Source organism: Empidonax traillii, unplaced genomic scaffold (assembly GCF_003031625.1).
Source record: "Empidonax traillii isolate 1590-97213 ecotype Southwest subspecies unplaced genomic scaffold, ASM303162v1 scaffold382:size1915631, whole genome shotgun sequence".
Classification (NCBI taxonomy): domain Eukaryota; kingdom Metazoa; phylum Chordata; class Aves; order Passeriformes; family Tyrannidae; genus Empidonax; species Empidonax traillii.
In genome coordinates, this window is record NW_020955575.1 from 1,860,819 (window position 1) to 1,875,276 (window position 14,458).

Here is a 14,458-nt window from a genome sequence, read left to right on the forward strand (position 1 = left end):
AGATGGGCTGAATCCAACAGTTTGAGGTTCAACAAAACCAAGTGCCACGTCCTGCACTTTGGGCACAACAACCCAATGGAGCACTATAGGTTGGAGACAGAGTGGCTGGAGAGCAGCCAAGCAGAAAGGGACCTGGGGGTACTGACTGAAAGCAGACTGAACATGAGCTGGCAGTGTGCCCAGGTGGCCAAGAAGGCCAATGGCATCCTGGCTTGTATCAGGAATAGTGTGTTCAGCAGGACCAGGGAAGCAATCCTTCCCCTGTACTTGGCACTGCTTAGGTCACACTTCAAGTACTGTGTCCAGTTCTGGGCCCCTTAATTTAAGAAGGATGTTGAGATGCTGGAGTGTATCCAAAGAAGGGCAATGAGGCTGGTGAAGGGTCTGGGACATAAGTCCTACAAGGAGAAGCTAAGGAAGGTGGGGTTGTTTAGCCTGAAGAAGAGGAGGCTCAGAAGAGGTCACTCTCTACAACTACCTGAAAAAAGGTGGTAGCGAGGTGGGTGTTGGTCTCTTCTCCTGGGCAACTGGCAAGAGGATAAGAGGACATAGTAAGGCTTAAGCTTAAGAAGCTGTGCCAGGGGAGGTTTAGGTTAGACATTGGGAAGAAGTTCTTCAGAGAAAGAGTGATTGGGCATTGGAATGTGCTGCCCAGGGAGGTGGTGGATTAACCATCCCTGAAGGTCTTTAAGAAAAGACTGGATGTAGCACTTAGTGTCACGGTCTACTTGACAAGGTGGTGTTCAGTCACATGTTGGACTTGATGATCTCAGATTTCCCTCAGATTTCTCTTGTTATTTCATTGCTGCCAGTTTGAACAACCAACAGTGGATAGTAATCAGAGGGTCTTACTAAACTGGAGAGTTTTCCAGTAATATCCCTTACCCAAGACCCTGAAAGACAGCAGATTTCCCTGTGAGTGGTGTCCAGTCTGCATACTGGGACCTCTGTTCCTCTTAGAAGGGAGCTTCCTATTACAACTGCCCTTCTTTTCCTGTTAACGGAGGAGGTCTTGACGAGGGATGCAGGTGGTGGTGTTTTATGAGGCCCCACTGCCCCAGAAGGACCTTCACCTACCTCATCAGTTGTCTGACCTTCTAGTTTCAGAACCTCATAGCTGTTGCAGAATGTACCAGTCCTACTTGTCAAATTTTGAGGAGGAGGAGAAACCTTCCTCCTGGGACATGCAGTGACCTGCTTCCAGCCTTCCTCTGCTATGTGATCACTGCTCCCTTTACCAGATGTTTTAAATATGTGTTGTGCTGCAAGATGCTCTCATGTTGTTTACTTGATTTGTTCAGACAGGGAACTGATATATGGTACTCTTAAAACTAGAATTAGTGGGATTCCCTGATTTTTGCCCATGAAAGAAATGCAGTTGTATTAATTTTTTTTTAAATTCCTTCATCCAATTTAAATTACAAGGCTCAAGATGAGACTATATTTGTTTTCAGATGTACTACACCAACCCAAGACTATAGTCATGTTAGAAAAGTGGGAATTTTCCTGCTAAGGTAGATTTCACTGATGTTTTCTGTGCCAGTGTTGATCATCTATCTTGTTAATATGAAATTTTATATTCTTTCAACTTAGAACCTTAGGAGAGTAATTTCCTTAGTGTTCTCATGACCAGATCTTTCTCAAGAAGCCTAAAGATTGCAGCTATTTTTCTTGCATTCTTGCTTCATGTCTTCCCATGCCTCAGACTTGCTGAATGTGCACAGGGCTAGTTTCTTGGAGGAGCAGAGCTGACTTGACAGCTTCTGTGTCAGATAAGTCATGTGGTGTTCATGTCTTGTGAAGGAAAAAATCAGATTGGATGCTGATTGCATGTGCCTGGTCCATTTGCACATGGTCCATGTGTGACTTTCTGAGCCCACCCTTCAGATGCCATTGTCTCTGCCAGTCCATCTCTTTGACTAGATTACATCGCTTGTGGATTTGCTCATGGTTTTGGAGATGCTTCAGTGTCTTGAATGACTCTTTAGATAAATAAAATCATGCAATATATTTTAATTTCAAATAATTTCGATCAATTTAATGGTTTTGCTTTGTTTTGTTTTTTCATATTTTGACTTAGTCCAAAGAACGGGGAAAAGAAAGAAAACATTTTTAACAAACACATCAGTTTTGATCAGCTGTGCTTAATTTAACACAAGGTGTTGATTTTGGTTAACTGTTTAGTTAGATAAGCAAAATCAAGTGAATTTTTTAAAGTAATTTTCTATGCCACAAAAGGAGAATATTGTAGGCAGATTCATGGATTCTCAATTTAAATGTTTCAATTACTGACAAAAAGGAGCTCGAGAAGGTAAAGAGAGCGTAAAGACATACATATCACTATGAAATGATTTTTAGGTGTGAAAAATTCTTATATTTTATAACTTCCACCTTCCAACTCATTCTTCCATTGAAATGAATAGGTAGGAAGTAGCTGCCTTGACACAGTATCTTATAATCAATTTTACAGCTGTATGGTTCACATAGGTTAGGATTCATTTCATGTACCTATATATTAAAGGTCTACTAACTCCATTGTATGCATATATGGAAGAATTTGGCTATATGATAGACTTCAGCACCTGCTGTTTTGAAGGACAGCTCCTCAGACAACAAGGAAGATTAAAATAAACCTTGTGATGGGTAATAAGTGAGTCAAAGATAAGAAGATTTTTTCTACAGAATAAATGCCCTGAAATTTCCTTTGCTTTAAGTTTTTGTTAACAGTGCAAACAGCTAGGTGAAGTAATAGCACCTGAAACTTTCTAAGGTTTTATCAATTTACATGATGTAGGGTTCTGTTCTGCAAACAAAGGAAGCATTAAGAACCCTTCTCTATGCTTGTGCAGAATCCATTTCTCTTCCAGGAAGCATAAATTAACTGAGACGCAAAAGTTACTTAAAAGCAATCTTCATCTAACACACAGTCAAAAAAGTTACATAAATTTTCCACATCAGCACTCATAAAGAAAAGCTTCAAAGTTAACTTGCACTTCTCTATTTACTGTATTTTTTTCCAGTTAAAATGTGATCCTTAAACATACAAAGGTAATAAATCCATAGTTACCAATTATTTCCCCAAAGGATTAAAAAAAAAAAAAAAAAAAAAAAAAAAAAAAAAAAAAAAAAAAAAAAAAAAAAAAAAAAAAAAAAAAAAAAAAAAAAAAAAAAAAGAAAAGAGAGATAGAAAGAAGAGATAGAAATAAGCCCTTTGTGATAAGAAATGTAAAGAATAATGCACCTAATTGTAGGTAGGCCAGAGTAAATTAAATAAAAACTAATACTAATGAGGATTATAATAACTAGATGAAAGTTGTTATTGGTGAGTGCTCAGGCACCTACTAATACTAGAGAATGTATTTCCTGCAAATCCGTAACCTGATATAAAGTCTACTTTTTCAAAAACCTCAAGGTGAAAACAGAGTATAAAAGCATTCATCAGTTTAATAAAAAGAAAATAAAGAAGTGCCAGAATACCTAGACTAATAATAGCAGTTGTTCTTGAAGGTTTTATCTCAGAACCAGCAGAAGAGTATGACATAATGACAAAATATGTGCATAACTAAGTTATTAAAAATGAGTGAAAAAAAGGAAAAACCCCAATAAGATAAGAGAATGCACTTGGAAGTCTGAACCACAATATCTCATCAGGAATGTATTATCATGAGTCCCAATGGAAAATACGTAAACTAATAAAAGTGTAAAGACATCTGCTATAAGGTTTGTTAAAAGTCTGATAGTGAAAAAGCAATTTTCTACAAAAGTACTGGGTTTGGGGTTTTTTTAATAAAAATAAAGTATTTTTTAAAAAATATATTCTTAGCATGACTAGAAGAACATTGCTTTAATTTATTTTTTGTATTCAATTTTTTGTGTAATTTTCTCCAAAAACACAATAGAGTTAATTTTTTTAACTTAAGTTTTAGGTCCATTTCCCCATCAGTTTTGGGGATATTTTTAGCCTTTCTAAAAGGTCTGTTATAGAAACAAATTTTCGCCTGTGTACCATTTACCCATACCAAAATCTCATCCTTGTTGTATCAAAAACCCCTTATGACTTTTTCTGAAGGGACATATTAGAGCTGTGTGAGACCCAGGACTCACCTAGCACAGCATCCAAGAGCAAGAGCTCCTTGTTGCAGTATCAGCCATGAGATTTCTCTCCATTGCCATTTACAGCTGTCACAATCATAGAACAGCAGTTTGATAAAAGCTTATTAAAATGAGAGCCTTAACACCTATATTAACTTTATATTTGGGGTAATGTGAATACCCATCTTCTCGGTGCTGGATTCTCAAATGCAGACAAAAATTCAAGAAAGTTGTATTTGATAAAGATCACTATAAGATTCTAAATATTAGTGACAATTGGAATTACTCTTGGAAACAGTATAGTGTTTTAGGACTATGTCATGTTATTTAAAATTGATTTCATAAAGAACATACACAGCAAAGGTGGACTAAACCAGATATTTGCTTTAGGAGTTTTTCCAAAGCACTTTTTTTTTTTTTTTTGGCCAACTTTTGTTTGGCTCTTTTGTTTTCTCCAGAACCAAATTCCTGACAAATAACCTACTAAAGTAACTAGATCCAATAGACAAACAGTCCAGAAGGTAAAATGTAAAATGTACTAAAACTTTGAGGCTTTACAAAGTCTTTTTTCACCTGATATAAACACAAAATGCATTAAAAAGTTGCCATGGATTTTTCTGTCACTGAAAAGGTGCCCAGAAGTTGCCGTTAAAAACAAACAAACAAACAAGCCCAAACAAACCAAAACCAAACAAATCTAAAACATAACTGTGCTTCCTAGCACAGTTAAACTGTTGAATCATGACAGTAAAGCTCTCCTGCTGTGGTCACATATCTTTATTATGTCTGGCAAAGTGTACCTTTCTCACAGAGAGCTGACAAAAATGGTTCTGCCACTATTGTCTAGGTGATAGGTTTTTGCCCCTACAGCTAAATCAGTCTCGAATCACACCACATCTACACCAGATGACACAGATGTTCTGGCAGAAGTCTGCAGAGTAAATAAATACAGCATCAAGCAACCATTTTCCATTATATTTCTGATACATTCCCAAATAATTATGGATTAACAGATGCATGAGAAGCCTTACATAACATTGGTCATTACTGTAAACATGTTAAGACCTTAAGGTAGAAAATAATGTGATCTGAGAGACAAAGTGAGAAATACGGGTTAACCACTTACTTCTCAGAACTCAGGTAAAGTTCTGTGTAACATCTACATGCACGATGCAGCATTTTTTTTCTTAAGAGTAATTAATTATTATTATAGAATCACTGTATTCATGGATGATGGAACTATATGGGCGAGACACTAGATTATTATGTTATATTGAATCCTGGGTCGGAACCAACTCAGGGGTGTGTGTGTGTGCAGAAGTGAGGTCAGACTGTATCCCACACGGCAGCCTCTGCAGCCCCACTGGGTGACCTAAGCACAGCTGTCAGTCAAAGGCAGCCTGGGAGACACCACCCCCTAGATCCCCTAACCCAGCCTTAGATTGGCTGGCATAGTGAAATACCACCCCTCACCCTGCTCCAGAGCGATCGGTGGACCAGAAGTCCCACCTGGAAGGGTGGCCACAGTGGGCTGGGGAAAATAAAAACAGCAACACGTGGCTCCATTTTAGTTGAGACCTATTGCCTGGTCATATGGAGTCTGGACTTGCACAGGACTTTCTGATGGTAATTATTTTTCTCTTATTCTTTCTTTCTCTACTCCTCCTTCTTCTCTTAATCTCTTTTCTTAATATCTGGGTAACCCGAGACCAAATGTGTTTTATTTTGCTAAGTTGTGCGCTTTACCATGTGCTAAGTAACAGCTTTCTGGAATGCTCTGTTTTGGTTGTATGTTACCCTCTAAACTTTTGCCAAGGCTTCTTATTTTCTCCCTTATTTTATCAGTGAAAGTATCTCCCAAGAAAATGTGTGTGCAGCATCTTCTCTTTATGCTATCTGAAGGTATTAAAGTGCATTCCAAATATTTGGTGGGCAAATTTTTGGAGCCTTATATATTCTGAAAACTCCTTGTTGGGCCTGTAGCTCCTGGGCTGGGGCCTTAGAATATGAGAAAGAAATTTTCATAAAACAAGTATCATTTTAAACTAGAAACAGAGATTAACTAATGCATCATAGAAGAGGAGAATTAGACAGAAAAAGATAAGTATATCCTTCTGAGAGGACATAATGTAGCAACAAAGATAACTTTCATATCTGTAACACCAAAGGTGTCATTGCTGCAAAGTGAATTTTGTAAGTACAGGGCATTTTGAAGGCACACATCCAACACCTCTTTCTTACTTACTATTACTAGTCAGACTCAGCAGTCCAAAATCCACAATCTGCATTAAACCTACAAAACATAGTCATGAGAACAAAAATGTTATCTCTGGAGCAAAACCTAACACCCAATTTTGAGAGGAGCAATTTTGATCAAATGAAAAAGAGAAAAAAATTATTGGATTTTTGTGTGGGAAGAGAACTCAGAACTTTATATCACTTCTGTTTTGTTTCTGTCCGAAACCTGCGTATATAATAACATTCCATTACAAGCGTCCTGATGTAATCAGTTATGTAAACTGATGCTCTGGTTAGATATTGCCGAGTGTTACATCATTTTAGCATCTGCAATAATGCAGTAATGTCCAAATGTCTTTAACTGTCTGTATGTTTGAATGCCAAAGGCTTGATGTGAAGGTAGAAGTCAGAATTACATCTGCAGAGATTCCTGATGTGCATGAGCCTGCTTGGCATTTCATGCACACTTATGGGGAAAATGTATTTTGAATGAGTACTTTAAAACATTTGTTATGTGCTTTTTGGGGTGGTTCCTGTGTTTATTATAATTTTTCCCATTCTCTCTTGTAACTCTTAAAAAAATTAGTAGTGAATTACTGAGATTAAGTTCTTAGATTCAACTGCCTGTGAGAGAAGAGAAGATGCTTTGGAAAGTCTCCAAGGAAGCAGAGATGCAAAGCACCATAATTCCTTCCTTTTGCCTCACTCACTTCCCATAGTATCTTCTTGAGCCTAAGGACTCCTCTAACTCAGTCACCCTCTTTCAGGTAGTGCAGCCTATCCCAGGAAAGAGCTGAAACTCCCTAGTCAGTCCAGTGTTGACCATGCAGCCATGAGGGATCAAGCTGGTAGACTTCAGCTGAGAAGCCATAATCCATACCTGCAACCATCCTATCCTCATTGCCAGCTGAGATCTAATCCTTGGGGCAACTACAACACAAAGCTCTGAATTTTGTGTTATCAGGTTTCATTTTTTTTCCTTTTTTTCTTTTTTGGGGGGGAGGGGGGTGGAGCTGATAATTTAGAAATAAAATTCTCCTTCAGCATGCAAAAATCCTACAATTCTGGCTGCTCTTATAATAAATAATGGCCAGTCTTTGCGAACGAAGAACCGGGGAAAGTCTTTCCACCTTCCAGCCTGCGCATTGGATTTTTTAGGTGAGACACAGTGTGCGCGGAACTGAGCCCACCCTTTAATCCTGAGGTTCATCTGCCAGGGCCAAGCGAGCTTGGACGGTGGCAGCGAGGTCCTCAGGACGTAGATGGATTGCCTTACAGGGCTAACGAGCTCCACCTGCCCGGGCAGGGGCCCTGACCGGGAATCGAACCCGGGCCTCGGCGGTGACAGCGGCTGCTCTTATATTGGATAAGGGAAAATAATGTGGGGAAGCTTGAGTCCTGAACATAATCTCTGATTGTTTATATTCTTGTTCACTGAGTCCCTGGTTTTGATTTGGATTTTTAAACATACTTCCAAGCCTAATCTATTGTAAAGCTGTTGCAAGCTCCAAATTCTTAGGACACATATTAGTTGCTATTTTGGGGTATTGGACACAAGGGGGCCAGTCTCTGGGTCCCTTCTGTTTAAAAGGATAAGCAGAGCCATTGATTTTACATAACTTTCTTTACGGCACAGGAAAGGTTTTTCATTTTATTTTTTAATCCACTTGTATCAGAATTACTTATTATTTTCTTCCTTTCTCTCAAAAATTTTCTAAAACCCCAAAAGTTGAAGCTTTGCTCAGAGAAGTTCTATATAAATATTTTATTCTCCTAAAGCCAGAAGAATTTCTCATTTACTGTTATACAGTTATATGCTTATATAGATCTCCTAAGGCTATCTCAGGTAGACTTTGCATCAGTTAACAGTATGTCAGTAGAGAAATCCCTCTGTTAAGGTCATAGGTCTCAAATTAGTTCATTTAAGGCCAACACAGTCTCAAGTAGCTGAATGAAGATGACCTCAGTTACAGTATTCTGTATTAAAGCTTTTTTAGTTAATGTTCCCAGGGTCTTTTTCTTCCCTGCAGGACACAAACTGCCTCTATTTAAAGTCAGTAGAAATTGCTGTTATTCTGCAGGGAGGAATAAGGTCTTGAGATTAGGAAGCCTGCATTAACAACACTGCAGTTAAGATGCTTTTCTTTCCAAAATATCTGTTAAAAAGCAGCTGCTAAAGTGATTTAGGAGCACCAAGTGTCAGATCATGTATCTGTAGTAACTCCTAAAATGTAGGTAAAGCAGTTGAACAGCTGTGATTTAACAGTGGGGAGACTTGTCTTGTTTTCACTTTCTTAGTTCTTTTTAACTAAGCAGTGGTACTGAACTTTTATAAGATAGAGGGCAAAACATGGAACTAAAATAGAAATAAATTTATAAGGTTCAGTTACAGATTGTGTGTAACAACATTCTTCTGACTGAGATCACCAGATACAATGTCCCAAAATGATGTCCAGGGGAATTACCTTCTCAAGATATATTTGTCTTGACTATTCCTCCCTTCTCCCTTCTTGGGTGCATCTAGCTGTGGACAGCTGGTGCTTGGTTCCGTTGTGTTGTAGAGCTGTGACTCTTGATAAGCTCAGCTGTTCTGACAGGAGAATGGATGTGTAAATGGTGCTGGAGCTACCTTCCTCATAAGCTGTGTGTAGTCATTTGGCCTTCATTTACCATGACCTGTGAAAAGCCAGATACAAGTAAAGAAAGGATCACAACTCGTACATTAGACTGGTGTTTTAAACTTAGTGAGTTTGCTCTCACACTTAATTAAATTAGACATTACTGTAAGTTAGCAGCATCAGTGTGCATTAATATTGAGTACACATTCTGATGAGGTTTTGTTATGATTCAGCTTGTAGGTTGTTGGCACAATATTAAGAGTTCTGAAGAGAAGAAAAAGCAGGTCTTTTTCTTCATTGCTCGGTCAGGCCCTACCTACACAGGGAAGATGGTTCATGCCTTAAATTTGTTAGTGGCTATCTATTTATTTCTAATCATTTTGCATTTGGTATGACGAGAACTTGAATCCATTAAAGGCATGAAGATATTATTTAAGAAAGGTTTGTTTAAAGAAATTTCTATTTAAAAAAAATGTTAGAAGTTATAGTCTTACTTGTCAGGTAATGCTACAGTTACTGAGGTGCTGATTTTAACGTTGCCTGGCTTCTAATTGCAGCAGCAAGAGGTATAGACTTACTTATTTTTATAAGTATGAAATTAAGGTTTGTCCTATAGTTATAATTGTGGTGTAGTTGAGTAACAGGGCTGTGCCTGTGTGCACACCTGGTGCACTCAAGTCATTAACTCCTTGGGTGATCCAGAAACTCCCCATGTATACATCTGCATAGAGGAGATAATGGAGTAATTTAGACAATAGACTGACTTGAGACAGTGATTGACCGAACTCCTAGCCACCCTTTCAATTAAGGATTTGACTAATTGGTGCAGAAGCTCCCCTGGTGGAAATTTCATACTGCCCTGAAGATTTCCCCCAGGAAATCCTTCAGTGCCTAGACCAATTTCTATGCTTAAATATGTTGATTAACAACCTAGGAGGAGAAATGTGCTATCTCAGAGACTCTCAGGAGGTTCCCACCGCAAAATTGATCAAATTGTATGTAGGTAAGTCCAATGGGGCAGTCTTTTGTAGATTGTTAAGAGGATTAGATGTTTTGTCTGTAGCTTGAAATGCTCTGTTACAGTGCAGCTTGCATATGGTGGAGTTGTCACACAGGACGTTGCCAGGTGGACTGCAAGAACTGAGCAAAACAGAGGGTTGAGGAGTCTCAGGCAATCCAGCTGAAGAAACTGCTTCAAGGACCCCTGCAATGGTGATTCCCATCTCTGTCTGGAGACCACTGACTTCTGTTTGGAAGATCTGATTTCCCCATGTAAGCCTTAACCTGTGCCAAGATCCTAGTGAATAAGATTTTAGCAAATGCTCCATATGCAACATAATCATTTTGAAAAGTTATTTGCCTAGTCTAAACTCAGGAGAATTAGTGTCACCTCCACAGTGTGATGTATACCACCTACCTTTTAGGCAGTTAAAAATGTGTAATTCTTCTCTAAAAGTAAGAGCACTGTACTAGTTATACTGAGATGCAGGTGTGCTTAGGGCACTCAGGTCTGCCATTCACACTAGACAGCAATGCTTGCTGTCTCTTATATCCTGTGATGCAGCTGTGATTACACAGCTGCAAAACCTCTTTCCCCCTCCATCACTCTTTTCCTCTTCCCTCACCTCCATCTATGTCAAGGTTGGAAAGGTCCTTGATTTTCTTAGATTCCAGTAAAATACCTCACCCAATAACTTTTCATCCAAATATCAGTAATTTAAAGCAAATACAAAACATCAAGAGTAATTTACAGTGGAAAACCATGGAAAGTTTACTGTACTGTGTTAGCTAACTACCTAAATAAATAAAAAAATTAAATAAATAAAACAGAAGGTGAATGGAGAGAATGAAAGTCACCCAGTAAAAAAGGAGAGCATTCATTTGAAGTTTGACTTTCTTTTAAACTGCAACTGCTGTTAGCTAGTCCTGTCCCCATACCATATACTCCCTTGTGCCCACATAAGTTTGCAGCGGCAAACACTAGGGGTGATTAATATAAAAACTTACACAGCAGAAGGAAACAGTTATTTTTCAGCTCCACCGGTTCTCCAGTGTGGTTCATTGCACACTGCTGAAGTGAGAGCAGGTGTGAGTGGTAAGCATTGTTTCTGGCAGTGCTAGCATATGACAGCTTAAAATGCTTACAAACCATCTCATGCCCAATGTTTCCATATAGATAAACCAATAAATCATTCCAGAGTTCCTAAAATTCTCTTTAAAGCCATGTAATACAAGATGAGGGGTTTATCCATCAATTGAGGACTATATCTGTAAAAATGAGTTAATTAACACCTTCTTAATCAAGGCATGAGTATCCTTAAAAAATAGAAAAAATATATCTTGTTTAGATTCTCTCCACAGAAAGGCTGTATTTATTACTTTTATTCTTACACTTTTTCACAGAATCACAGAATATGCTGAGTTGGAAGGATCCCACAAGGGTCATCAAGTCCAGCTCCTGGCCCCACACAGTACAGTCCCAAGAATCACACCATGTACCTGCGAACATTTTTCAAATGCTTCCTGAACTCTGCCAGGCTTGGTGCTGTGACCACTTTCCTGGAGACCCTGTTCCGGTGCCCAAACACCCTCTGGTTGAATGATCATTGTGGGTCCCTTCCAACTGTGATTCTGTGATCTTTAAGGCCCCTTCCAACTCAAAAAATTTTATTATTCTGTGGTCAGTTTCAGTGTTTTCATCCTTACTTGTTGTCTCCAAACCTTCACTGCAGAAACGAGTCAGTGTTTCCTTGTGTACCTGTGAGTTGCGGAAGATGCTTCTATCAGAATCCTCAGAGCTAGCACTGAAAATGAAACTGTAACAATATCCATATTTAAGAGACACCAACATTAAAAATATGTCAGAAAATTTATTATCACTGTAGGTTCTCTGTGATTTATTACCAAATTATGGTAATAAATATCTCAAGATTAAGATATGGTTTCAACAATGAAAGGCAAGAAGTGAAAACAAACACATCATTATGCTCTGTACTGCAACTTTGTTCACTCATTTTTTACCTACTCACATTTTACAATGCAACAATTTGTTCTTTTTACATCCATTATCTGAGTTTAAATTTGGGGCTGTATCACCTTGCACTGAGATCTTGTAATATCTACCACGGTAAACAAGGTCAGCCATAGCTTTTGCTACATATCTAAGAAGCTTCTAAGAGCTATTTAGAGGTGAAATCCAATTGAAGTCAATAAAAAAACTTCTATTTACTTCACCATGTACTTATATTAAAAGTATTATGTTATTGATTCAGTAGATAACACTTTTATCTCTAAATCAGAACTCCTCCAATGTCATATTTGGGACTCTGAATTCAGTATTTTGGACAAGTGAGGAGTTGCATTAGCTTTGCAAATCTGCAGGAAATGTTACCATCAGATAACCTTTCAGAAACACAAATTCTGTCTAAATAAAATTTAAATCTAGCAGCTTGAATGTTTATAGCTATCAAAATCCAAAGACATTTCTTATAGAAGGGTTTCTATAAACCTTATAATTTTATTTAATTCCAAATACTTAGATTGTATAACTAATGCAATATAAGTTACATTTGTTATTTTGTGTTATTTTGTTATTTTTTATATGCAAAATATTCTCTACTTTCTATTCAGAATTACCATTTTTATATATTTTGGTCAGTTCCACTCTGTAAGAGAGAGACTGGGGAAGGTTTTTGTACAAATGCGTAGCTGTTTAAAAGGCAGGAAAAAAAGGAAAATATATATATTGAAGATTCATCTTTGCAGTATAGGGTACTTAGGAATGGAATCTTAGTGAAATCTGTGTTTGGACCAATGAAAACTTAGCAAAAGATTCAGAAAGAAATACTGATAGTGAATTGTCAAAATCTGCAATGAAACAAAGTTATCTGGGAAAAATGAAAACCAGCTGTGAGGACTGAAGAAATCTCACACAATCAAATACCTGAGACACCAGTGACAAACAGAAGTCAGTGAAGATAAAAGTAAATCAAAGCACAGTAGCAAAAACAATCAGATTTTCATAGATGGAATCAGAGCAGCCTGTTAACACCATGGAATACATCCTTGGGATTACACAGATAGTTATATGAATACTTTAACTCTGTGACAGTCAAAAAAAGTAAATGAAATGTTAGGAAATGAATCTGGAGGAAGCCAGAAATTTTTCTATGCCAACCAGAATTTTTTTATGCCCCTGTATAAATTCAGCTTCCCCCCCAAATTGCAGATCTTGTAGGGTTTTTGCATGTTGCTTTGGTTTTCTGTTTCCAGAAATAATAGAATTGGAGAAAGGCAAAAGTTATAGTCACTTTCTGAAAAACAAGACTGACAGGTCAGTCGGTCTTGCTCTCACCTGTGGGAGCTCCCAAGGGAACAAGTTCCCTTTGAAATATTGACTTCTGTAATGAGTTTATTAGATCTGTGGATGTGGTGGACAGTGCTTATTTTGAATAGCAAGGCTTTGAATCTCATCTGCCACAGTGTCTTTCTTGAGGTATTATGGCATAGATAAATGGACTACTAGGTAAGTGAAAAATAGGATGTACCATCCTACTCAAAAGGTGGTGGTTCATAATACCTGGAGAGTGATTATAGGTGGAGTTCCTCACAAGCTAAACAGGGAATTTATCATGTTCAATATCTTCATCAGTGACTTGTAGGACTAGATGAAATGTGTCTTCAAGTTTGTAGGTAACTTTGAGATGGAGCATACAGTTGGTATGCTCAAGGACGGGGCTGCAGTTGAGAGGCATCTGGAAAGGCTAGAGGAGTGGTCTAACGAGATCCTTATGAAATGGAACAATGACAGCTGCAAAGTCCTGTGCTTGAGGCACACTCACCCCCTGCTGCAGTATCGGCTGGGGACTGACTGCCAGAAAACAGTTCTGCTGAAAAGGACATGACGGGCAGCAGGCCAAAGAGTCATCTCTGTGCCCTGGCAGAAAATCTCATTGCATACTGAACTGTAGCTAAAAGCATAGTCAGTAGATCAAGGGAAGTGATTATTGCCCTTTACTCAGTAGTTAATAGACTCTATCCTGAATGTTCCCATAATTTTTTAGGACCTTGTTAGAAGAAGTGTTTATAAACTTCTTGGTGAAGATGGTGGAAGGTCTAGAGGGGGAGTGGGGGAGGGTATCTGAGGTCACTTGCTTCCTACAGCCTGGGGAAGAGTTAACTGAGTGGAGACCTCATTGCAGTCTACATCTTCCTCTCATGCAAAAGTGAAGGATTTCTTCTCCCTGGTGACCAGTGATAGGACCTGAGGGAATAGCATGAAGCTATGTCGGGAAGCTTTAGGTTAGATATTAGGAAAAGATGTTTTATCCAGAGAGTGGTTGGGCTTTCCAGAAAAGTGGTCACAGCACCAAGTCTGACAGAGTTCAGGAAGTGTTTGGACAATGCTTTTCAGGTACATGTTGAGATTCTTGGGGTAGGCCAGGAGTCAGACTTTGATGATCCTTGTGGGTACCTTCTAACTCAGCATATTCTATGATTCTATAGCAAAG